Here is a 27193-nt window from a genome sequence, read left to right on the forward strand (position 1 = left end):
GCTCTTTCCCGGCACGACCTCAACGAGGTGGCCCGACAACCTCCTGGTGTCCACTGGAGTTGGCTGCCCTTACTCGGGGGTTCCATGGATGCACCCCAGGGTTTCTCCCAAGCTGTAGGGGCCAAATCCCTATTCTCAGTGACTCAGAGTGAGCCTGTGGCCCTGCAGGTTTTAGGGTCACGGAGAAGTCTCCTCTGTCCCTCATCCTTTCCTGTCACCTCAACTTGGCGCTTTGATGATGGGGTCTTACTTCCCCCTCACACTGACCAGTATTGGATACTGGGGCATCTGATAAACACATCCAGAGACCCGTGTGTTTTCAAAAATGATGGTTACATTTCTGCTTAATGACCAAGGCCCATGATGGGTGTTGCATTCTTTGATCATCTCCTGGAAACTACACGCGCACACACACACACACTATTGCCCACATGCACGAACATACACACACTCTCACACTCATGTTGTTCAAATCCACGGGGCCTCAGTTCCTGTGATTCCTCTGACTGGTCTGTTCCGTTTTCTAAACCCATCTATATTCTGATTAGTAACAGCTGTGTAGCAATTTGTGTAAATTTAGTAATTTGTGGCTCTGAGGGAATCCTGCGAGGGATCTTATTGAAAAATACATGTTCAGGATCTCGCCTGCGTCCTGCTGAATCCGATCCTCTGTGTGTCTTTCTGGAGAAGGGCTGTGAGCGCCCCTGGCATCCCCTCTCCGCCACCATCCATGTGTCTGACTTGCTTGGGCCACTCTGCACGCTTGTGTGTCCCTATCCACCCCCTCCTGCATCCAACCCCCACCCTGCAGCCACAGCCATTTTTAAGGAAATACCTTCTGATCACATTGCCTTGTTCAGTGGCTTCTCTGTGCCCCAAGGATGGAGGCAAATATCTGGACCGTCCTCAAGCCCTACACCAAGTGGCCTGCCCACCCCTCCCTCCATCAACGGCACTTTTCACTTTCCACATTTGTTAATTTCCTCTCTCGGTTTCTTTTCTTTTCTTTTTTTTTTTTTTTTTGACTGCCGCATGGCTTGCGGGATCTTAGTTCCATGACCAGGGATTGAACCCAGGACCCCGGCAGTAAAAGCCCAGAATCCTAACCACTGGACTGCCGGGGAATTCCTCCTCTCTCGGTTTCTTTTCGGTAATTTTGTTTTCCTTTCCTAATTTATCATGATGAATATAAGATATTAATTCTTTTACTCTTCATCTTTCTACTTTTTTTATTTTTAACAATTATTTATTTATTTAATTTATTTTTGGCTGCACTGGGTCTTCATTGCTGCGCGTGGGCTTTCTCTAGTTGCGGCGAGCGGGGGCTACTCTTCGTTGTGGTGCGTGGGTTTCTTATTACAGAGGCTTCTCTTGTTGCGGAGCGTGGCCTTCAGTAGTTGTGGCACGTGGGCTCAGTAGTTGTGGCTCACGGGCTCTACAGCGCAGCCTCAGTAGTTGTGGCGCATGGGCTTAGTTGCTCTGCAGCATGTGGGATCTTCCCGGAGCAGGGCTCGAACCCATGTCCCCTGCACCGTGCCACCAGGGAAGCCCCACCTTAATAGCAAAAGCATTTAAAGTAATAAACTTTCCTCCGAGTGTCATTTTTTTGAGGATTCATATAGATTTTGGGATGAAAAGTCCTCTTTTTCTTTGTTTTCATGAGAGCATGTCATTGGTTTTTTTTTTTTTTTTTTTTGAGCTAAGTGTAAGCTAGGAACGTGTCTCAGTTTCAAAGTCGTGAACATTTTGGTTCATCTCTATATTAATTTTTCCTAATTGTTTTGGATCATGTTTAGAAGATGTGGTCTTAAAGCCTCTAGTTTAAAAATATTCTCAAGGCTTTCTTGACGAACAAAAACAGAAACATGTTCTATGGATGTGTTCTGTCACCATTCAGGTGACATAAAGTTCTAGATATATTTCTACTAAATGAAGATTTTTATTGTCTTTATTGTATATAATGAAGTTTCCCACTATACTTGCATATATGTGTATATACGTGTATGAATATATACTAATGTATGGGTCTGTATATGTGTACATACATATATATCTCTCTCAAGGTCTCCTACCATTTCTAATAGTTTTTGTTTATATTTAGTTGCTATGCTGTTTTCTTTCATTTTTGGCCACGATGTGTGGCTTGCTTCCAGGGATATTAGTTCCCCGGCCAGGGATGGAACACAGGCCACGGCAGTGAAAAACGCCAAGTCCTAACCACTGGACTGCCAGGAAATTCCCGATGCTGTTTTCTGACACGGGCTTACAATGATTTCATTGTCTTCATAAATGGTAACTTTTATCATTACATAATGTCCCTTTTTTTCCAGTTAGTGTTTTTAACCTAAATCCCACCTTCTCTCATATTAATAGCACCATTTGTTTTTGCTTTCTGTTTCCATCTGCCTGGATTTATCGTGTGCATCTTATTTGGGGTTTTCTGTGGTCTTACTTTCCCCCTCCTCCTCTTTCTTCCCTTCTTTTGGATTAATTTTTGCCTTCCCCGTTTTTCTCATTATTTGTTTATTCTTTTTGTGGTAACCCTAGACTTTTCACATGTATTCTTATAACAGAATCTAAATTTAATAATCATCCCACTCTCCTGAATAATAAAGGACCTCAGAATGCTTTAATTCCTAACATAACCCATCCAACTTATGCACTATTGTTGTCTGGTCTTTTAACCTCTAAAATTAGACATAATTATTATTTTTTCATAGTCAATATTTGGATTTGTCCACATAATTACCAATTTCTTTGCTCATCATTCCTTCTTATTTGTTAATGCTAAAGATAATTTTAATTTTGAAATGATTTTGTACTTATAGAAAATTATAAGAATAGTACAAATAGCTTTTTCCCCCTGCTGAACCATTCAAGAGTACATTGCCAATCTGATGTCCCATGATCTCAGATAGTTTATAATGTATTACCTACAAACAAGGACATTCTCCTGCATAACCACAAGGCACCATCAGAATCAGGATGTTAAAACTCACATGTTATTGCCATCTAATCAACAGAACCCCCCTTTCAAGCTTTGGCAATTTCCCAGTAATGTCCTTTATAGCCATAGGATCCAGTCCAGGATCACAAATTGTATTTAGTTGTCTGGTCTGTTAAGTCTCCTTCAATCTGTGACAGTTTCTCAGTCTTTCCTTGATGTCCATAACCTTGACCCTTTCCAAGAGTAGAGGTCAGCTGTTTTGTAGAATGTCCCTCCAGTCGGGGTTGTTTAATGTTTCCTTTTGATTAGACTCAAGTTATACATTTTTGGCTGGACTATCACAGACCTTGTGTTATGTTTTCCTCTTTGTATCTGATCAGAGAGAATACAACTTGAATTTGTCCCATGACTGGTGATGTGACATTGTGACTTTGATCACTTGACTAACGTGGTATCTGCCAGGTGTCTCCACTGTAGAGGTACCATTTTCCCCTTTGTAATTATGTGTTTTGTGGGGAAGAACTCTGAGGCTCTGTAAGTATCCCTCCCTCTTCAAACTTTTACCCACCAGTTTTAGCATCTATTGATACTTCTAGGTTAAATGATTAATAACTATGATGGTTGTCAAACGATAATTTTTCTAATCCCATCATTCCTTCTACATTTATTAGTTGGCTTTGTTTATTTATTTATTTGGCTGTACTGGGTCTTAGTTGCGGCATGCATGTGGGATCTAGATCCCCAACCAGGGATCAAATCTGGACCCCCTGCCCTGGGAGCATGAAGTCTTAGCCACTGGACCACCAGGGAAGTCCCTATGAGTTGGCATTTTAGTGTAAATAGTTTTTTTTCTCCTCATTTATTTATTCATTCATTTTTAGCTGTATGTTTTTCTGTTTCATTCCAGAGGTTCTAAACTGTTATTTTCATTATTTATTTTGATGTTCAGTTATCTCAGAGCCAGTGGGAGCCCCTCAGAGCTGGCTCCCCTGTCCTTTTGATTTATCCCCATCAACTTCTGAGCACATCCTTATTTTCTGGCACAAAAGATGTTATAGGCTCATCTTGTACTTTTCATGCCTCTGTCTTGAAATTGGCCATTTCCCCAAGAAGCCCTGGTTCCTGTTAGGGGAGAAACTGAGCTCTGCGCGCTGGGCAGGCTGATCGCTATTGCTTCCAGGCCCCGTCGGTGGATAAAGCTAGGCAAGATATGCATGTATACACACATTTATATCTACACCCATTTCTGTATCTATCCATAAGTATTGAAAACCGTGATTTCACCTCTCCAATGATAACCTAACACACAGGGTTCCTGTCAGTTTTCTCCCTTTCAGTATTTGTAACCCCTTGTCTGACAGTGAGAAACCAGGCTTCCATTCTTCACCATATTTTGCTTAGTTGATCAATCTCTTCTCAGTAACCAATCTACCACTGTGTTGCCACATGCTGCCTAGAGGCTGGCACTGTGGCCCTGGCAGCGACACATGCTGACGGACACAGGTGTGCTGTATTGGTGATGCAAGTATCAAAAGTGCTGTTACTGTCGCTGCTGACATGGGCTCCCAAACTGGTGACCAACTCTCAGTAAAATCGGAACTCGACAAAGTACAATTTCCCAGCATTTCACATGAGAGTTGCACTCCTGAAAAATCAAGTGTTTAGTAAAAAACCCCAAAAAACCATATAAAATGATGCTGGGTTTTAGGTGCTAAATAATTATAAACGGGGTCTTGTAATAAAAATTAATTTTGAAATTATAATATTGTAATATTTAAAAACCACGGTACATTTATAATGATTTTAAAAGATTGAAAATCCAATCCAGGGACATTTGGAAGTCTTGCAGGATGGGGTAGAGGAGATTCTTGCCCATCTCAGAAGCCCACCCAGTCACTGTGACACATACAAAGTGCCTCTCTGAGCTCCCTGTCCCCCATGTTTCCGGTTTTGCCCATCGAGAACTGGGTTTAGAGCACGAGCTGGGCCGGCACTGTGAGTGGTACCAGCTTTTCCGACTGCCTGCTGGTCTTGCCACCTCTGTGGGGCTTTTATAAGGCTGTGGCTTGTGTTGTGGAGCAAAGTGGGTCACGGTCTTGGAAAGAACAGTGCTCGTTGGGCTTCTCTTCAAACAGGCACTTGGGATGGCTTTGGCAGGTCTGGCGACGCGGGAACCTCAGCCTCTGTGTTACCAAGCCCAAGCTGTACTTCTCGCCGCACGATAGGCCAATAAATTGAGAGACGAGTTGCTGGGGCAAGGAATAGGGACTTTATTCGGAAAGCCAGCAAACCGAGAAGACGGTGGACTACTGTCCCAAAGAACCATCTTCCCCGAGTTAGAATTCAGGCTCCTTTTATACTAAAAGGGACAGGGGTAAAGCCCTGGTTCCAGCCAGACTCCAAAGGGGATGTGTTAATTTCTTCCTTCCTGCAGCCACTCACAGGTGGGCCTGGTCAGGATGTTTCCCATGAACTAAACAAAGGTATTTTAGCTTAACACTGGTTACCTGGGAGGCAGGGATCTCAGAGATGGGCCATTATGTATAATTTAAGCTTACAGGCAACATCTCTTTAGTGATAAACTTGTAATAGAATACACAGTTTCTTCCCTATTACCCCAGCTCACTAGAGCAGGATGTGGAACAGAGAAAGGCTGGGAAGGGCCTGATTATAGGCGGGAAGAGGCACTTCCTCACCTTCCCCAGTGAGAGAAGATGCCCATGACCACTCATTCATAAAACACCTCCAGAGCTGTGCCTGCCGTGGCCCAGAGTGTGCGGTGGGCCAGATGTCACAGTCCTGCCCCCTAGAGTGGGCAGCCTGGCTATGTGTGGGGTGTGGAGACAGGCAATAAACAAGAAAACAAGTAAACCTATGCATATCAACCATCATGGTGATACTGGAAAAGCTTTATCAAAAGTCCATGTTCTTTTTTAACTTGTCCAAAAAGAATTTGTGTGAGAAACACAAAGGGAAAAAAAAACACACTGAGGCTGAGGAGCAAAGAGAACAAAGAAGCAGTTCATTGAGGCAAAAGGCAAAAGGACTCAGAGAAGACTGTGGGCATCCTCAGGAGTGAGGGGCACCCTGCAGGGTTTTTCATCTTATTTTTAGCCCTTTGAACGGGTTGGGGTCTTTTTGATTAAGGGTGGAATATTCATTGTGGGGAGGGTTGAGGTGTGGCCTAGATTGCACCAGGTTGCATCAGCCCCAGGTCTTGCACATCTGTCTCCTGTAGCCGCCTTACTTGTGCTTTAAGAGCTGTCTTCCCTTACTAGTTGAGTGCCACACGTGGAAGGTTGTACAGGGTCATCAGCAACCTGTGCCTTTCTATTCTGCACGCTCCACGGTTTTCACGTCAGAGTTTCTTGTTCAGATGCTATAAAGTTTCTGTCTTAGATGCCATTTCTCCACATGTCATGGCCTAATTAAGTGCAAAACAAGGACGTGGCTCTGCCTTCTGCCTTCTGCCTGTACATGAAGAGACTGTCCTTGGGCTCAGCCCTGCCTTTCCTGCCTCAACGTGAAAGAACAAGTGCGGGCCCTGAGAGGATAAAACAGGAGGATTCAGGGGCCACTTAGAGCTGAGGAGGGAAGGATGGGGAGGTGCCTGCATGAAGGTCTATTCTCTCCTCAGGGTTATTTCTCAGGGGTGGGCAGGGCTAAGGGCGTTGAGGGGCCCAAGCCACCCTTGTCCCTGAGGCTGCGGGTCTCCTGCCAACACTGGCAGTGACGTAATATTCAGTGGGAGCCTAAAGGTACTAAAAGTCTTTGCACAAAGAGGAAAGCATTGGGAGTATAGTGGGAATAGGGTGGGGATCTGGGCTGGAGAGGCTCAGAACGCAGATGATGGGAAGTGCAGGTTGGTTAATAAGCAAAGGTATTTTGAAATTCCAGCAAAATACAGCATTCTTGGAGAGAAGTCCCCTTAGGTTCTCCCCTTTGGTGACAAACCATCATGGAGATGCACCAGAGAAGACAGGAACAATTTAAACAACTTCCCAACTTTTTTTTTTTTTTTAATTTAACTTTTAATATTAAGTGAAGAGAAACATTTAAATACACAAAAACAAACCATTTACTACCTACTATGTAACTTACTTTTTATCGAAAGTATCTTGCGTTCGTGACTGATGCTTTCTGGGTAACGCCATACATTTTAACATTAAAGGTTAAATTATTTTTTACATGCAAGTAGTGTTTATGGTTTTCCCCACATAGGATTACTGATTATAAAAAGATGACACACCACATGGGTTAAGTGTCTCTTTTAATAGAAAAGCCAGCAAACTGTCTAATTCTGTTTCCTCCCAAACCACAAACTGAGTAGTAAATGAGCCTCTAGCCAACATATTCAAAGCTGAGAGGGTTAAAAATGCAAAAACAAGTCCTCAGATCCAATTAAGGGAGCCCTGCTACATACAGGCTAATCAATACCAGTGGAGTCCAGGAAGCTGGAAGACATTCTGATAACCCCACTCTGATAACATTTACCTCAAGTAGCCTTTTTCCAGTTTCCAACTCATGAATAAAGATAATATGTTGTTAATTCTATTTCAGAAAAATTTTTGCAAGTTGTTTTATTTACAGTGCCAACTTTTAAAAGTCACTAAACTAAACTGGACAATAAACTAGGCATAAATTACTTTACAAAAAGAGGGAAAGCCCAAAATGCCACTTTCTATAGAGAACCCACAGTTCAATTTTATTCAGAGCCAAGAAAAAAGAACTTTTGATCATACTAGAAGAAACTGAGCCATAAGTTTGGAATCTGTACTGAAACTACACATGCAATGAGGACAACATTCTGCTAATACAACTGATTTGCTGCTGCATTTGTGGACCGTTTTTCTAATATTAACAATTATAAACAAAGCAGTGCAACCAGTATTTGGAACAATCCTTACCAGTGTTACAGCATCAGACACAATATTTCACTTCTCCTCACACCACTGGTTCTCTTTGCGTACCTGGGCTTCCTCTTCTTCAGTAAAATCATTTTTGATATTGAATGTCTTTCAGATCTCCTCAGGAGTTTCCCCCTTGATCATATTGGCAACAGTCTTGCAGGTAACATCAAGCAAACCTTTGATGTCTAAGTAGTTTGCTGCCAGTATAAGCTCAAAAAGTGCTCCTTGGTCAACTTGCAGGAATTCTTGATCCCAAGCAGGGATGTCATCTGTCCGCTTTTCTTTGCTCTCATCATCCTCAGGAGGAGGATCAACCTTGTGGTGGGTGCACCGCTGAGTGACCTTTTTTAAATATTGCTGCATTAACACTTGGCAAAGGGACGGGGTCATCATCTCCTTCATCAACCATTCCCAAATCTTCCAACGTGGTCTTAGTCGTCACAGATTGTTTCGCAATTTCAACATCAACTTCAAATATCTCTCCATCAGAACTCTGCAACTTAATTGAAGGCACGGTGTTAGGATTCAAGGAGATGGCTGGCGAGAGGCTGATGAGAGCAGGGCGGCGTCTGCAAAAAGAAAGACAGAAAAGCCAAGAACAAGGCCAACCCACCACGTTGTCTTAACGCCTCAAGTGTCCCAGATGGTAGATTCTTGAGCGGGCTAAAGGGAAGATTCTAAGGACGGTGTAAATTTTGCTCCTTCCTTCCCCACAACTCTAGAGCTTTCTTTATTGTAAAAAAATTTTCCTTTTCCAAGCTTTCAAAACTTTTGAAATGTATGATTTTAAAATCAGGTTTTAAAATGCCCATTAAAGAAATTGGAAAATATACAAAAAGGTAAAACATTAAGTATGCATTTGTTTCCATTTTATCATGTGTTTATAGACCGGAGTATAGACGCTGTAATCGTATCTCCTACCGCTCCCCACGACTTCATCCCTTCCTCCCTGTCTCCTTGCTCTTCATCAGCACCGTCTCCTACCCTTAGACCTCTGCACTGCTCTTCCCTCTGCCACGAATGCATTTCCCATACATCTGCGTGCCTTCCTCCCTCACCTCTAAGTCTTTGCTCACACACCACCTTTGTGCTGATGCCTGCCTTGACCACCCTACTTAAAATTGCGTTCTGACCACCCTAATCCCCATTGCAGCGCTCTGCTTTGTCTTTCTTCTGTAGTGCCCCTCATCCTCAGCATACTAGCTCATTTCTTTATTTATTGTAATTCTTGTTTACTCTCTGTCTCCCCCTGCTAGACTGTAAGCTCCAAGAGGGCAGGGATCTTTACTGTTTTCTTCATGGGTGCATCCCCAGCATCTAGAACAGTGCCTGTCACATAGCAGGCGCTTAATAGATTTTTGCTTGATGAATTAATGAAAACTGGCTTATATTTATTGAGTACTTACTCTAAGCCAGGCACTGGGCCAAGTACTTTACATCCTTCCAACACCTCTTGAAGAAAGTTTTAATAAACTCATTTTACAAACAAGCAACCCTAGGCACAGAGGGGGTAAGCAACTTGCCTGAGAACGCACAGCTAGTAAATGGCAGTGCCAGGGCAATTCATCCCTGCCCTGGCTGGTGCGTATGTGTGTGTGTGTGTGTGTGTGTGTGTGTGTGTGTGTGTGTGTGTGTGTATGTGTATGTGAGAGAGAGAGAGAGAGAGGGCACAGTACCAGAGGAACCCAAACAGACCATCCTGGCTGATCTGAGAGGAGAGTGATGGCTTTCCTCAGGCAGTGACATGATTTGGGCAGAGAATGTGGGGGGGGGGAGGGGACAAGAGAGAACTCAGGAAGAGCAGCTAGGAGGTTGCCGTACTTGTTTAGCTGAGAGGTGATGGTTCCCTGCATTAGGGGGTGGCCAGGGAGATGGGGAGAAGTGGTAGAGGTGGACCACAGGATTTGGTAATAGACTGAATGAAGGGTGTTTAGATCGGGTTCTCGCAGATCGTGAGATGGGGCTCACGTGCAAAAGACTGACTGAGGAAGCGCTACCAGGAGAAGCTAGAGGGAGAGCGGGGAAAGCAGGATAAGGAAGATGAAGCCAACAGAGGTGCAATCACAGGGATATTCAGTTAAAAGTGGCTCCAGGAGCTGGAGAAAATGGCAGACCCAGCCCAGGAAGGAAGCCCGCAGTGGCTGGGGGAGGGGCACACAACCAGGAAAGAGGGTCTGAGGGGATCAGGTGAGCAAGGACAGCGTTCGTTGCAAGGGGGGGGAGAGGAAAAGGTGACTCGAGGGTGGCCCCCAGGCTACCTGCATCCAGGTGCTGCTGCTGCCGTTACTGAGATGGAGGAAGACCGGGGAGGATGGAGGACGGGACCTGTTAAGTTTGAGAGGCGCATTATACAGCCCAGTGCCAACGTCAAGTAGACAGTTGGTGTGAGTTTGGCGCCTGGTTTGGAGATACACATCTGGGAGCCATCAGGGCATAGCTGGTGTCTGAAACCATGGGACCATCCAGAGGTGACTGGTCAGATAAATGACAGTGCATCTTTTACTTAAGGACCCCACTTACCTCTCCGCCCTTCCCCTCGTTCTGGTCTGGCCACACCCCTTCTCCCAGAATGCCCCACACTCCATCCTGCCACAGGGCATTGGCATATGCTGCTCCTTCTGCTGGGATCCTCTTGCCTGCCCGCCTCACTTACTTGATTTCTACTCATGCTGAAACCCTTGGCTCCAGCATGGCTTCCTTGGGGGGCTGTCTCTGACCTCTGCGGCCACATCAAAGCCCCCTGTATGCCCTGTCCTGTGAACTTGTACCCTCTTTGGGAACAGCGGCCACAGTTGTCAGTTTACACCTGTTTATGTGATTTGGTGGGTTTTGTCCACCATTGGCCCCTCCGCCCTTTTCCTCTGTGCCTGATGGGGAAACGAGATACCACAGCCCCGCTCTCACGGTGCTGTCCCTGTCACAGAAGCTTGTGCATTGGTCCCCAAAGCTCCCCAGTGAAGCCCAGGGGCCTTAGCCAGGGATTGGGCCCCCTGCTTCCAGCCTGCCATTTGTCCAGCTTCATCCCTCACTCAGATGCTCTCCGCCCTGAGCAGACTGCATGCCTTTCTGCCCAGATGCTGTGTGACCCAGTTAGCCGGCCTCCCTGTCCCCATTGCTGAGTGCTGGCCCCAGCATCCATCTTGGGAGCCCTTCCAAGTGCCTCCCCCTCGCCGGTCTCCGCAGCCCTCCCACCTGGAAGAACCGCATTTCTCCTCTGTATTCGCCCTGTGCTCTATGTACAGGCTCCACAAGCCCTTAGCACATCCAGCCCTTCTGGAACACTTCTTGGCGGATCTACCCTGTGTCCTTTGTCTTCTGAAGGCAGCTGCCAGGCCTGATCCAGCTCACTCTCCCCTGGAACAGAGCCCAGTTCTGACATGCGCTGGCAGGGTTGGGAGGAGTGGACTCAAGCTTCAGTGTGTGCACGTCCCTGGAGCTCCAAATGTGACAGCATGTCCTTACCTGGTGTCCGGAAGATCCCCTTGTTGAGGAGAAGAGATAAAATCTCAGGCAGGATCCTGGATCAGATCGGTCACCCTGACCTTTAGGAATAAGCCCTGCAAATCACGGTGTTGTTATTTTGTTTTATTTTATCGAGCGTAGTCTGAAAATTTTAGTAATCTGAGAAAATATCCCAGCTACGTGTAAAAGAGTCAGCTGAGAATAACTGAAAGAATCATGTACGTTAATGTATGTAAAAGAGGTCTTTAGACATTGTGGGGTTTTTTTAATTGGGTAAAATATACATAACATTAAATTTGGGCTTCCCTGGTGGCGCAGTGGTTGAGAATCTGCCTGCCAATGCAGGGGACACGGGTTCGAGCCCTGGTCTGGGAAGATCCCACATGCCGTGGAGCAGCTGGGCCCGTGAGCCACAATTGCTGAGCCTGCGCGTCTGGAGCCCGTGCTCCGCAACAAGAGAGGCCGCGATAGTGAGAGGCCCGCGCACCGCGATGAAGAGTGGCCCCTGCTTGCCACAACTAGAGAAAGCCCTCGCACAGAAATGAAGACCCAACACAGCCATAAATAAATAAATAAATAAATAGATTTAAAAAAAAAAAAAACATTAAATTTACTATTTTAACCATTCAGTGGCATTAAATACATTCATATAGTGGTGCAACCGTCACCACCATCCACCTCCAGAACTTTCTCATCTTCCCCAACAGAAACTCTGTACCCGTTAAACAATGGCTCCCCTTTCTCCTCTTCCCCAGCCCCTGATAACCACCATTCTACTTCCTGTTTCTATGAATTTGACTCTAGGGACCTCATATGAGTGGAATCATACAGTGTTTGTCCTTTTGTGACTGGCTTATCACTTGGCATAATGCCTTCAAGGTCCATCAATGTTGTAGCATGTGTCAGCATTTCATTCCCTTTTAAGGCTGAATGGTAGTCCATTGTATGTTTATACCACTGCATTGGCTATCTTTTCATATCTTCTGTATTCTTGATACTCTGGCATTGCTGGCCTTGATCCTGGAGAATCTGCCTCTCTCAGGGCTTACTGATTCCTGGAGATAGCAAAAGACTTCCCTGTGAGTGCACCTTTGATGTACAAACCACCAAGCCAGGGCCCACACGCCCAACCATCCCCTTTATCAAACTCTCGCCCTGCCCTAAATCACCCCAGGGCCAGGTGCTGAATAACTTGGGACCGCATCTATAGCCCAGATCCTGCTGAAATTATTCAAACTATCCAACCCTAGGCTTACTCAGGGCAACTACCCTCCTCTCCCAATCTCTCCCACAAAAACCCCAATAAAGGCTCGGGGCCACGCTCTTCCTTTTCTTCTCTCTTCTGCCTTCCGACTGACCCTGGTGCTCCCCTGAGTGGCCCTGTCTGGAGTTTCATGCCTCCTGTTTCTAGGGATCTGTGAGTATAAATTTCTTCCTTCATGACAATCATTTCTGAGTCTGTGTGTCTTACCATACCTGATTAAAACAAATCCTGGGTATGTTTTAACAAAATCACATTTTATTTATCCATCCATCCACCAGTGGACATTTGGGGACATTTGGGTTGTTTCTGCCTTCTGGCTGTTGTCATTTTTTTAATGAAATATTTCAAGCATGCAAAAAGAAGTAGCAAGAATAGTATAATGGGGCTTCCCTGGTGGCGCAGTGGTTGAGAATCTGCCTGCCAATGCAGGGGACACGGGTTCGAGCCCTGATCTGGGAAGATCCCACATGCTGCGGAGCAACTGGGCCCGTGAGCCACAATTACTGAGCCTGCGCGTCTGGAGCCTGTGCTCCACACAAGAGAGGCCACGATAATGAGAGGCCCACGCACCGCGATGAAGAGTGGCCCCCACTTGCCGCAACAAGAGAAAGCCCTCGCACAGAAACGAAGACCCAACACAGCCAGAAATAAATAAATAAATAAATAAATAAACCCGAAGTTTAAAAAAAAAAGAATAATATAATGAAATCCATGGACAGCCACCTAACTAAAGACACCCTACGCTGCCACACGACGTGTGTCCCTACCTGCCCTCTCTCTCCTTACGGATGGTTCTCTCTCCTCCATTAGTATTATCCATTCCAGCAAGGATGCAACTTCTCCTCCATAGGAAAGTCCTCATAAACAGTATGTGGTATCGTCTTGTACGCTTTTGAATTTTGTAGAGACAGCATATACGATACCTGCAGCAATGTGTTTTTTCCATTCAGCGTGATGTGTCTGAGATTACCCCATGTTGACGGATGCTGCTCTAGTTTGTTCATTTTACCTGGCCGTTCAGTATTCCATCGTTTGAACTTACCTTAACTTCCTTATCATTCTCCTATTGATGGGCATTCCGGATATTTCCAAGTTTTTCACTAAAACGTGAACATCCGTGTGTGTGTGTGTCCATCTTGAGGGGACAGACCCAGGTGGGGAACTGGAAGACAGGGATATGTGCGTCTTCATTTTATCAGGTCTGGCTAAACTGTTCTCCAAACCGAGGTAGCAGTTTGCACCTTGAGCAGCAAATATAAGGGTTCCTATTGAGACAGAGAAGCTGACTCCCAGCCCTCAAATTCACACCCAAACCAGACACCCCCTTGACCACGGCTGCCCTCTCAGAAGTGAGAATTCTCTGTGGCTGGTCTTGGTGTTAGTGGGAGAGTGGTTTCCCGGAGCTTCTTTCAGCCATGGAGGCATCTCTTGGTCGGGATGTTTCTGGAGGAAACCCCTTGTTTCTGCTGCAGGAGGCCTGCACTGTGTATAAAGGCAGCTGAGGGAACCTGGCTGACAGCAACAGTTCCTGCCTGTGAGAGCGTCCTCAGGACCAGCACGGTGCCCTGGCTGTCACGTCCAGGGATGTGCGTGCCAGCCCCTACGTGCCCCTGCGAGTGAGTCTGGCTCCGACGTGGGGCTTGGTGTCCTGCTCATCCCAGGTGAGAATGGCTCTGTCAATTTTCTGGCAGTTGGCGTGGCAGATTTATAGGCATCAAACAAAAACCTATTCTCTTAGTAATACGTTTGTTGTGAAGTGTCTATGTGCTTGTGTGTTCTTACAAGGCAAAGTGTTTCAGCAAAGAGGAGGCAAGTTCCTTGGAAATTAGGATATTCAAAGTAACTACTCAGGGCTTCCCTGGTGGCGCAGTGGTTAAGAATCCGCCTGCCAATGCAGGGAACTCGGGTTCGAGCCCTGGTCTGGGAAGATCCCACATCCTGCAGAGCAACTAAGCCCGTGCGCCACAACTACTGAGCCCGAGTGCCACAACTACTGAAGCCTGCGCGCCTAGAGCCCGTGCTCCGCAACAAGAGAAGCCACCGCAATGAGAAGCCTGCGCACCGCAACAAAGAGAAGCCCCCGCTTACCGCAACTCAAGAGCCCGTGCGCAGCAATGAAGACCCAACACAGCCAAAAATAGATAAATAAAAATAAATAAATTCAAAGTAACTACTCAAATCAGGCCCTTTGATATTGCTTTAAGAAATCTGTTTTGCCCATAAAATCATGGCTCTGCTGTTTGTGCCATTCTGTTGACATTTTTTCCACTTTTCCGATAGCAGCCTCTTCCACTTTCCCTTCTGTAATTCAAAATTGTAATCGTTAAGTCATCGGAAAATTGTTTTTGTAATATTCTAAAGTGAAATACTTGCAAATATGTACTTTTTAGAACGAGTGTGAATTTTAAATTCAGGACTAAAGTAACATTTTATGTGTAATTTTGTCTGTACCATAAATCATGAAGTGTTTTATTCTCTATTCTTTGAGCAAGTCTCAGTTGCCCTGTGTTTTCACGAGATTGGAATTGCTGGTTACGTGGTTTGATGGGCTCCAAAGATGTTCTTTGGGCTGTATATGCTGGAAGCATCTGCTTGTGGAGCTGGTGCCACCCCATGCCTTCCCAGCTGTGGGCACGAAGGGCGCCCGGGGCTGGTTGGTACCACAGGTCTGGTAAAACCTGTGATGGGCTCTGGCGCCACCCTTGTTAGGGGTCTCAGCCCCTTGCAGAGTTCTCTCAATGTGCATCCCCCCCCCCCAATATTCCTGGATAGCCCACTGTGCTTATGTCCAGGCAGCTACCAGCTGGCTTCTGCTGGGCGCCAACACCAGTCAGCACAACAGTGCCTGCCTCTGCAAGGCCAAGCGGTCCCTTCCCTTGGCCCAGCCTCCTGGTTTCTGCCCTCCCAGTGCTCCAGGTGGCAGGTGGGGGAGAAGGCCCCCCTCCCTGGTCTGCAGAAGGGATTAGGCCCTGCCGTTGAGCCATCTGTGCCCAGAAGATTTCAAGAACAGCTGTTTCAGGCTTCCCCTCTAGGACCCAGATGTGCCCAGGCTGGGCAGGGGCCCTGGCTGAGCGGTGGACACGTGGCCATGATCATGGGTGGCCCCTGCAGTGCACTCCACTTGTTAATGGGTCAGCCCCTCCTGCCTGCTCTGATTCCCTGTTCCTCGAAGAAACAGACTTCCGGGGCTGCATCTCCATTTGCCAGAAACGTCTCCACCCCAGCTTGAGCTCACTGTACTTGGAGTGCAGTTTCCTCAAGTCCGGCAATGCACATGGCCTGCTTAACTGTGTTCTTGAATGTTGAGTGTCTCAGACCCTTCCTTGGAGCATCATTCTGATGCTGTTTCCCATCAGGTGCAGCTGAGCACAGGGATGGGCCGTGGGGACACCTTTGGAGGGCCCACAGCGGGGGGGGGGTGGAGGCGGGGCGGGTAGGAGAAGGTGGAGACATGAGCACTACTGTCTCCAAACTTCCTCTGGCCCTACTTTTTTTTTTTTTGGCTGTGCCTCGCAGTCTGCGGGACCTTAGTTCCCCAACAACCAGAGATTGAACCCGGGCCACCGCAGTGAAAGTGCCAAGTCCTAACCACTGGAGCGCCAGGGAATTCCCAAACGCCCCACCGCCCCCACCACTTCTTCAACCAGGAGTGAGTGGTGGTACTAGTTCACCTTTAAGGACTCTTTAAGCTCTTTAAAAACTACTTAGGGATGGAATCAAAAGTTTATTTATTTATTTATTATTTTTTAAAACCGCGGTTAAGGGATAGATTCGACAAACATCCGAGACACCTCTCTCTTCCGTGACCTCGTTTGCAATGCTCATCCATTTTCTGCCTTTGTTCTTTGTTAATAAATGCACTTATGGTTCTGAAGTTCCCTACAAGTACCCCTTTAGCTGCATCCCACACATTTGGAGAGTGTTCACTGCTATTCAGTTCTGTTTATTTTTAGATTTCCATTATGATTTCTCAATTGACTCAAGAATGATTTAGAGGTATAGGGTTAAAAAATTTTGTTTTCTTTTTTTGGTAGGGAGATAGGCAATGCATTCAAAAGTTTCAAAATCCAAAAACCCTAAAAGTTCTACAAGGAAAACTATCACTTTTTCCCCGTCCCCCCCGCCAGACACCCATAAGCAACTAATATTAGTCATTAACTGAGTTTATGTCTCAGATATAGTTCAAAATGTGTGTAGATGAGCATATAAACATATTATTTGCCTTTGTAAATATGCATATATTCCTTTCCCCCTTCTTAGACAAATCCTGTGCCTTAGTTCTGAAGTGTGTTTTAGTTTGTCCTTAACAGTTTATGTTAGGGATTATTCCACATCAGTATGTAAAGAGCTTTTCATTTGTTTTTACAGCTGCATAGTATTCTATCAATTAAACATACCATTTTCTAAATACCCAGTTTAGTTCTCTATTGACGTACATTTATTTTGTCTATGGTTTTTCAAATTTATAAACAATGTTGCCATAAAAAACCCTTTTGGGGGGATTATTTCACAGTGGGCAAGCTTATCACCAGAAATGGAATTGCTAGGTCAAGTGTATGTGCAACTGAATTTTGATAGCTATTCCAAATGCCTTTCATTGAGGCTGTTCCAATTTATATATCCAGCAGCATAGCATGAGGTTCTATTTACCCCTTAGCTTTGCCAGCAGTATCCTATCAAATTTTGGTTCTTTGTTGATCTACTAGTGAATAATGTTATATTTTCTCTTTAACCTGAATTTCTCTTATTCTGAGTAAAGGAGAGCAAATTTTATATGTTCTAAAGTTATTCATATGGATCTTGGTTTGTAAATGCTATTCTCCAATAAAAGGAATTAGGACTCCTTGGAGAAAGGGCTGATTCCCTGGGGCAGGAAACATAAGCCTGGAGCATCTTGTAGTGTCAGAGTTAAAGAAGTGCTAAAAACAAAACAAAACAAAAAACAACCTACAATAATATGAGAATGTGAAAGGGTCTCAGGAGCCAACTGAAAAAGCTCCCAATGGTCAAAGCTGGAACTATTTGAGCCGCAAAATAAATGCAATATTGGACTACCTTTGCAACTTTTCTGTATATCTAAAATTATTCCTAGATAACAAGTTTATTTTTTAAAAGTTATTGTATTTCTTTTTTTATGAATCATTATCTCCTTTGCCAAGTTTTTTCTTTTGGTTGTTAGTCTTTCTTGTTTATTTGTAGCAGTTCTTTATATATTAGGATTTGACTGTAATGTTAATTATACATATTTTCCCCAGTTTGACTTTGTCTTTCAATTTTACTTACATTTTTCCCCACTCAGAAATGTTTCAATTTATATTGTCAAATTTATTCTTTTTTTGTGTGCATTTTATGGCTTTTAAGTTTACACTATAGTTGGAAGTTCTTCCCCCCTCCAAAATTGTAAAATAATTCTCTCATGGTTTACTCAAGTGCTTATACTTAAGAAGAGTGTTTTTTACATTTCCAACATTATATGATACAAACTTTAATTTCTAAAACTGTATCAGTTAGAGCAGTCAGGAGACAGAAACCACTCCAGTTATTTGAACAGAGAAGATTTAATATAAAGAATTCTTGGGACTTCCCTGGTGGCGCAGTGGTTAAGAATCCACCTGCCGATGCAGAGGGCACAGGTTGGATCCCTGGTCCAGGAAGATCCCACATGCTGCGGAGCAACTAAGCCCCCGCGCCTAGAGCCCGTGTTCCGCAACAAGAAAAGCCACTGCAATGAGAAGCCCCTGCACGGCAACAAAGAGTAGCCCCAGCTCGCCACAACTAGAGAAAGCCCGCGCAGCAACGAAGACCCAATGCAGCCAAAAACCAAACAAATAAAAGGAATCCTTAACTAGGTATACAGCTGTTAACTAGGTAACAAAAAAGGTAAAGAGAAAACTCTAAGGTATTAGGGGGTGAGCAACCACAGGAAGCAGCTACCACCCCCAGGGCTGAAGGAACAAAGAAAAGAGGCTGGAATCTTTAAACTCAGAATAATGTCCCTCCCTTAGAAACACAGCAGAGGGCCCCTCCTCCAGGTCTGGGGCCCACATCTCTGAGGGGAGGTACTGGCTGCACTGGTGTCTCTGAAGGGTAGAGTGAGGGCATGATGAAGTTGGTCTGCAAGCGTTGGAAAAACTGTGTTGACCTAAAACAATAAAACGGCCAATTACTTTACCAGAAAAATGGGTTTATTCAGCAACAGTAAAGAATTGCAACTCGGTACATACGTTGACTGTGAACCACAGGCAAGTCCAAGAACAAACGGGAGAAGTACTCTTTTATAGAGGAGAAGGGGGAGCTGGGAGGGGCTGTTTTGTTATAAATAAAGGGTCCATTGGAGGAAACTGGAAGTTCAAAGTGTCGTGGCTTTTCATTGGCTGAGTGTGGCAGTCTCTCATTGGTTGGGCCGTTGCGGGGCAAAGAGAAATTCTTCCTTCCTCCCGCTGGGTGGTAAGTAGCAACGTTCTTCTTGTTGGGTCTGCAATTGAGGTCAAGTGGCAGGGTATGAGAGTTCCCCCTTCTGGCCTCCTGACTTCATTTCAAATGAGGTTTCTGTTTATTAATTTTCACAACTGCAAACTGGATCCCACCCGCTGCTGTGGGCAGGAAATGCTGCTGCTGGGCTGAAGAAGCTTTGCTGGGATAAAGTTCACCGGAACAGGAAGCAAACAGGAAGAAGTCCCTTCTTCCTCCTCCATCTTTGCCCCCTATGGGCAGAACCGAACAGGGACCCTGCTGACAAAGCAGAAACATTTACTGAGTTCCAGCCCCAGGTTCACAAAGCCAAATGGAGGAGAGTGGTTTGGAGCTGAGACAATAATTTCATAATTGACCTGTTTGCTTCAATGATTTTTGCACACTTCAGTCCATCCTCTTCCATCTTGCAGTGGGACTGAAAATTACAGTGGCTACATAAAAGTGCCTTAGCTTTCTTTTTTTTTTAAAAATAAATTTATTTATTTATTTATTTAAATTTTGGTTGCATTGGGTCTTTGTTGCTGTGCGCAGGCTTTCTCTAGTTGCGGCAAGTGGGGGCTACTCTTCATTGCAGTGTGCGGGCTTCTCACTGCGGACTTCTCTTGTTGTGGAGCATGGGCTCTAGGCACGCGGGCTTCAGTAGCTGTGGCACGCAGGCTCAGTAGTTGTGGCGCACAGGCTTAGTTGCTCCGCGGCATGTGGGATCTTCCCAGACCAGGGCTCGAACCCGTGTCCCCTGCATTGGCAAGTGGATTCTTAACCACTGTGCCACCAGGGAAGCCCCTCATTTGTTTTTTAATCTCTCAAAATGAATAGTATCTTGACTATTTTACACAGTCTGTATTGACGTAGGATAACTCACATTGCATGTTTACCAATTGATTTGCCCACCATTTCTTTTTTCATTTTAGGCGTTTTCTTTTCTTTTTCTTTATTTCTTTATTTATTTATTTTTGGCTGCGTTGGATCTTTGTTGCTGCGCAGGCTTTCTCTAGTTGCAGTGAGCGGGGGCTACTCTTCGTTGCAGTGCGCGGGCTTCTCATTGTGGTGGCTTCTCTTGTTGCAGAGCACGGGCTCTAGGCACGCGGGCTTCAGTAGTTGTGGCACATGGGCTCAGTAGTTGTGACTCGCGGGCTCTAGAGTGCAGGCTCAGTAGTTGTGGCACACGGTCTTAGTTGCTCCGCAGCATGTAGGATCTTCCCGGACCAGGACTCGAACCCGTATTCCCTGCATTGGCAGGCAGATTCTTAACCACTGCGCCACCAGGGAAGCCCTCAGGCCTTATGGGATTGTTTTCCTTCTTCCTGAAGTACCTCCTTTAGAACCTCCTTTGGTTGGCATCTGTTGCTGGTAAACTCTCGATTTTTGTTTGTAAACTCTTTATTTCACATTAATAACACTTTGAAAACATTATTACACTGTCTTCTGGCTTCCACTGTAGCTGGTGATAAGTCTGTTTTCAGCCTAATTGTCATTGTTTTATTGATAATCTATCTTTTCAAATAACTTGATATATAAATGGAAAGACAGTAGGTATATTTAAAAGGACATTAATTTGCAAAGAAATAAATGGCAGACAAAATCCTGATCCATCTCTGAGACCTTAGGCAAGTTTCTTAACCTCTGAGTCCTCTGACTTCATGGTAAGAAGGAATCTGTACTCTACATGGTGGTTGTGGAAATCAGAGAAGCCGCATACATGCCCTGGACAAATAGAGAAACTCCACTGACATGGTTATTTCCATGGATTCCATCTCTTTTCACATTTTTATGACACTTAAAGGTTAAAAATTTGAGTCTGTCAACAATGACGTTTAGTGCTTATTTTGAAATATCAAAACATAATTCCAACGATGGCTCATTTTATTATTTCCTGTTATATAGAATTTTCTTTTCGATTAACTTAATAAGGAAACCTACAAGCCTCTGCTAATTAATTTCTCGGCACCAACTACAGTAGCTCAAACTCAGAGTATTATCATGTCAAAATGGAACAAAAGAAGAAAGGGAGTTTTGGGTACTCCTTTGGGCAAGAGACTGGTAATTGTCCTTGGTTTCTATCCACATAGTACTGCACTGGTCCTTTTCATGTACACAGCTATGGTCGGAACAAGAAAACCAACTATTTGGGCTTGACAGCTTTGTGTACAGTTGGTTTTTTTTGTTTTTTTTTTTTAAATCACGAATTTTGATTTAGAAGTTTTCCTAAAATGGTGGTCATATTTGTATCTGCATTGGACAACTTGGCATTCAAAACAAGCAGCTTCCCTCTGAATTAAAAGTAGAATATTCGGGCTTCCCTGATGGCGCAGCGGTTAAGAATCCGCCTGCCAATGCAGGAGACATGGGTTCGAGCCCTGGTCCGGGAAGATCCCACATGCCGCAGAGCAACTACTGAGCCTGCGCTCTAGAGCCCACGAGCCACAACTACTGAAGCCTGCGCACCTAAAGCACGTGCTCCGCAACAAAAGAAGCCACCGCAATGGGAAGCCTGCGCACCACAACGAAGAGTAGCCCCTGCTCGCCACAACTAGAGAAAGCCCGCGCACAGCAAGGAAGACCCAATGCAGCCAATACATACATACATACATACATATATACATAAATAAGTAAAATTTATTAAAAAAAAAGTAGAATATTCATCTGGGGAATTATTTACCTTCAGCAGAGTCGGCTGCTTGCTCATCTAGGCCTTTTAACAGGCTAGCTATCCACTAACTCATCTGTGTTCTTCTGCAAGGAACACCCTTCTCACCCTCGCCACTCAAAAGTTGTGCTCATTTTGAAATCACACCTTTCTCATCTGTTTTAACGTATTGATGTTGTACAAGGAAACAAGACAAGATATATTGAGAAATAAATTGTGTGAGAGGGTTAAGGAATCCTAAACTATTAACCTATGAAGGTTAGTAATGAAAATGTCTCCCTATTCCTTAAAAGCATGGATGCAAAGGGACAGTATTCTTGATTGGAAAAGAAACCATCACTTCCCACCTACTTACTCAACAAGAAGGTAATTTAATTCTTTGCCCGAACCTTGTTTGCCCAATAGGACACTGTGTGCAGATGTTACTATTTTCTGATACCTCTTCTCCTTCTGTTCTCGGGTTGTCTTTGTGGATGACATCAAGCTGCCTGCTCCAGGGGAATATGGGGCTCAACCTCCTGCTGAGTTACTTAGACGGCAGTTCGATCACTGGAGTCAGAATGACCTAAAAGATTGTTCTGTGATCAGACTGGTGGACACTCAAATCACGTGTGCTCTGGGACCCTCAGGTACATTTTCTGAGTTTGTGATGATTAAGATTGAAAATCACGCTGGCTATATCCGAAGAGGTAGCTGGAGAAAGAAAGAGAAACCCAGTGGGACAATATGGGTCACAATGTTTTCTAAGCGTATACACTGCCACCTGAGGGGGTCCACCACAGGGGCCAACGCTGCAAAGTGGGTGGCCTGGGTCGGGGCCACTCTCCCACCAACTCTTCCAATCCTTTCCTCCCACCTTCTGGGACTTTGCTCCCCATTTCCTGCCCTGCATCCTGAGAACCCCAGCCCCTTGTCTCATTCCTTAATGTTCCAGCTGTATGAACCGTCCCTGATCAAAGATCAACTTTCCTCAACCCCAGTCAGGTCCCATCCTAGTGGGTCTCTGCCTTTAGATGGGCTATTGAGAGGAATTTAAGTAGGAAACAGCCCAAAGAATTGACCCTTAAAGATCCTTTACATTTTCCAAGAGAAATTTATAAACTCAAAGGAATCTCAATGTAGGGAAATTTTTTTATGCGAAAGTGTCGAAAATGGCTTGATTCAACTAACTGGACAGCTTCAACTATTCCCCTCCCGAACTCAAGTTGGTTATTCTATTTTTTTAAAATTCCCTCTCTCGGGACTTCCCCGGTGGCACAGTGGTTAAGAATCCGCCTGCCAATGCAGGGGACACAGGTTCGAGCCCTGGTCCGGGAGGATCCCACATGCCGCGGAGCAACTAAGCCCGTGCGCCACAACTACTGAGCCTGCGCTGTAGAGGCCACAAGCCACAACTACTGAGCCCGTGTGCCATGAGTACTGAAGCCCGCGCGCCTAGAGCCCATGCTCTGCAACAAGAGAAGCCACTGCAATGAGAAGCCTGATCACCGAAGAGTGGCCCCTGCTCGCTGCAACTAGAGAAAGCCCACGCCCAGCAATGAAAACCCAACACAGCTAAAAAATAAAGAAGGAAATTTATTTTTAAAAATTATATAAAAAAAGTTCCTTCTCTCAATGTATCACTTCTTCTCCATATCACTGGTATTTGCCTCCTAACCCCTGACCTTTATCTGACCCGTGACTTTGGCTCTGAGTCAGCATTGCTGTCGGCCCGCTCTGGGCCACTCTGAACACTTTCTTTTTCTTTTTTTGTTCTTTTTTATTTTTTATTTATTTATTTATATTTATTTATTTATTTATTTATTTATTTATTTATTTATTTATGGCTGTGTTGGGTCTTTGTTTCTGTGCGAGCGCTTTCTCTAGTTGCGGCAAGTGGGGGCCACTCTTCATCGCGGTGCGCGGGCCTCTCACTATCGCAGCCTCTCTTGTTGCAGAGCACAGGCTCCGGACGCGCAGGCTCAGCAATTGTGGCCCACGGGCCCAGTCGCTCCGCGGCACGTGGGATCCTCCCAGACCAGGGCCCGAACCCGTGTCCCCTGCATTGGCAGGCAGATTCTCAACCACTGCGCCACCAGGGAAGCCCCTTTTATTTTTTATTTAATCTTTTTTATTTTTATTTTTTGGCGCACTGTGCGGCATGCAGGATCTTAGTTCCCCAACAAGGGATCGAACCTGTGCCCCCTGCACTGGGAGCTCGGAGTCCCAATCACTGGACTGCCAGGGAATTCCCACTGTTTTTTCCTTTAAAAAGTCAAATAAATAAAGGACTCTATTGCTCCGGGTCTCAAACTTCAGTTCTACTTTATCTCTGTCATCTGTACTTACCTGTTTACTTTTCCCCACTCCTTCAGGCCCTGGAAAGGGAATAGGCTGAATCCATGAGGTCACAACCTGGAAGTCCTAGAAGGAGGTCACTGGAACCTCCAATCTATAGCCAGTCGGTCAGGAGCACAGGTGACAACCTGGGGGGGAAGGAAGAAGTGGGGGAGGGGAAGAGTCTTGTGGGACTGAGCCCTTTATCTGTGGGATCTGATGCTACTCCAGGTAGACAGTGTCAGGATTGAGTTGAGTGATAATACACCCAGCTGGTGCCTGGAGAATTGCTTGGTGATATGGAGGGAACCTCCCATCCCCCCACTTACATTGGAATTGGGTTCAGAATCCCTTTACATATGGTCTATTCTGGAAAATGCCCCTTGTGCACTTGAGAAGAACATGTATGCCATTGTTGTCAGGTGGAGTGTTCTGTATATGTCCATCAGGTCTAGTTGGTTTGTTGTGTTAAGTCCTCTATTTCCTTACTTACCTTCCATCTGGTTCTACCCATTATTGAGAGTGGGGTATTGAAGTCTCCAACTATTATTGTAGAACTGTCTATTTCTGCCTTCAATGCTATCAGTTTTTGCTTCACATAGTTTGATGGTCCAGTATTAGGTGTGTGAGTGTTCGTTCTTGTAGGGGTTGGGGTCATATTAACATGGGATAAAAAACCACTGTGATGTGGAGGGCATGCCTACTATGCCCTCCAAACCACCAAATACATGTATTACTTTCTGTTTATAAATATTTAGTTTCTTCTAGATTTCTGGGTGTTATTCTTCCTCTTATTTAATACATGTGCAATTTATTTTCATGTGTGGTGTGAGGTATGGATCCAACTTTCCTTCCCATATTGCAGCCACTTGTCCTGGAACTATTGCTAAAGACACTCCTACTCTTGCCCATTGAATATGATGCACCCATCATTTCTGGTAGGCTGTTCGTTCTGGATTTACAGTTACGTACAGAAAAGAAACTCCATCTGTCTAAGACATAGCTGGTTGGGTTTTGTACTTGCAACCAAATACACTCATACTGATTCTGTGCATGAATGAACAGCAGTTTGATGAACAGAACAGTGCTGGTCAGTGCTGAGTCATGTTCTGCTTCCTCTAACTGCAAGGGATGCTGGGAAAGTGGGTAACTGGACTGTCCTAAGTGTCTTAGAATAACCACCATTGCCTTGGGCTAAGTATGAAAGTGGGAGCTTGAGTCACCACACAGACCAGCCTCTGGATTTTGTTACGTAGCATTACAGTCCCCCTAAGAGAATACTACTGGGACACTTGTGCAGGGAGAAAACAGACATATATGCTGGAACTCCCGAATGATAAGTTCCAGCAGTGAGCTTATTATTCAGCCTGTAGGGTGGCAGGGTGTGTCCAACCAGCCCCAGCAGGACTGGATGGTCTGTCTCTGCCACGCCCACAGCTGACCCCATAGAGAGAAGGTAGAGGGCTCCACGTTGTCTTGTAGGAGGCAGAGTATGAGGGGTGGAGCAGAGAAGGACCATCCTCACCTATTGGTGGAGACTGGCTGCTTCTGTTGCCCTGGTGTATGTATGAGTTTCCTATTGCTGCTGTAACATATCACCCCAAATTTAGTGGCTTAAAAGCAACACAAACTATCTTACATTTCTGGAGGTCAAAAATCTGAAATGGTTCTCATTGGGCTAAAGTCAAGGTGCCAATAGGGCTGGTTCCTCCTGGAGGCTCCTGGGGAGAATCTGTTCCTTGCCTCTTCCAGCTTCTAGAGGCTGCCTCTCCACATTCTAAGCCAGCAATGTAGCACCTTCAAGTCTCTCTCTGCTTCTGTCTTCATGTCAGTTGATTACATCAGGCCCACCAGGATAATCCAGGATAATCTCCCCATCTCAAGGTCCTTAATTCAGTCACATCTGCAAAGTCTCTTGCCTAGAAGGTATCATTTACAGGTTCTGGGGATTAGGACCAAGTGTTACTCCTTGTTATCCCAGGGGAGGGGCAGCAGCTGATTCTCCCTGTTGGGGAGGGAGGGAGGAAGGGCTCTGGGGGCAGGGCAGAGCTAGGAACTTTCCAGAAAGGCCATGGCTCGTTGGGCTCAGGGCGCAGCTATCAGCTCAGCTCTGCTGTGATGTGGGTCTGGAGGCTCCTCAGCCTGTTACCGAGCCCAAGCTCGCTCTGCTCTCTGCACGACAGGCCAATAAATCAGGAGACGAGTTGCTGGAGCAAGGAAAAACTAATTGGAAAGCTAGGGACCAAGAAGATGGCAGACTAGTGTCTCAAAAACCCATCTTGTCCCAGTCCAAATTCAGGCTCCTTTTATACAGAGGAGGGGGGAGGGGAGGGGCCCACTGCAGCGCTGACCAATGGCTGAGCGGGGCTCCTATAGGTCTCGCCTGCCCCGCCCCTATTACAAGCCTGGTTCCTGTTGTCAGGCCTCTCCCCTCCCCCGCTCCACCTGGCCCCCCCCTCCATCCCAACTGCCTCTTGGCTGGTCTCCTGTCTCCATCTGGCCCAAGGATTGTGGCCAGAGGAGGCTTTCCAAGGTGGAAATCTGAGCAAGTCACTCACCTTATTAAAACCCTGCTGACAGCTCCGGGTTACCTTTTAGGATGAAATCCCACATCCCCAGCCTTGCAGTCCCACTCTTCAGGACCTGGTGCTGATTCTCACTTCACCTCCCGGAGTGTGGAGAGAACTGCATTTCTCCCATTGTTCCAGGTCGATTCTTGCCTCTTCACCTTCATATGTGTGGTTCCTCCTGCCCTTCCTCCCATCCCTCCTCTGCCAACTCCTCTTCATCCTTCAGGACCCAACTTGGGTGTCACTTCCTGGGAAAACTTCGGGATTGGCCAGGATCCTGTGGACGCAACAGAAATGGATTCAGTCTGGTCCACATGAATGGGGGAGGGGTGGTCCCCAAAGGGCCGATGTTATCACAAGGGGAAAGGATACTGGATACTTGGGGACACTGCCCAAGTATATGCCTCCCTCTCTGATACATCCGAGTGGGCCTGGTGCCCCTGTGGGCATGTTCACCAGTCCTGGCACTGACCGCAGTACCTCCTTGGTGGCCGGTCGCTTGCCTACCTCCCCGCCCAGTGAGAACCCGGCCTGGCTCAGCTGGGCCCTCTGGGTCAGCACAGTGTCCGGTACACAGCTGCCCCAAGATTGTGATGTGGCAGG

General features: G+C 45.8%; 2 long non-coding RNA genes and 1 pseudogene across 3 annotated transcripts in view; all 3 read right to left on the bottom strand.

Moving 5' to 3' along the window:
* Positions 1-996: 996 nt before the first annotated feature.
* Positions 997-13660, bottom strand: LOC309667860 (S-phase kinase-associated protein 1 pseudogene; annotated as a pseudogene). Its single transcript has 3 exons — positions 13626-13660; positions 11320-11375; positions 997-8478 (listed from the first exon to the last, which is right to left on the bottom strand). The product of its transcript is annotated as an S-phase kinase-associated protein 1 pseudogene (transcript).
* Positions 13661-23791: 10131 nt separating this feature from the next.
* On the bottom strand, positions 23792-26359 carry LOC309667938. The gene is made up of 2 exons (XR_014268006.1): positions 25660-26359; positions 23792-24169 (listed from the first exon to the last, which is right to left on the bottom strand). It is a non-coding gene; the product is annotated as an uncharacterized lncRNA (long non-coding RNA).
* Positions 26360-26506: 147 nt separating this feature from the next.
* The window catches only part of LOC309668084, a 44526-nt gene continuing 43839 nt past the window's right edge, over positions 26507-27193 (bottom strand). Inside the window, exon 5 of the long non-coding RNA XR_014268077.1 lies at positions 26507-26867. This is a non-coding gene — a long non-coding RNA (uncharacterized lncRNA). The remainder of the gene's footprint in view (positions 26868-27193) is intronic.

Source organism: Balaenoptera physalus (assembly GCF_965194825.1).
Source record: "Balaenoptera physalus genome assembly, chromosome: 10".
NCBI lineage: Eukaryota > Metazoa > Chordata > Mammalia > Artiodactyla > Balaenopteridae > Balaenoptera > Balaenoptera physalus.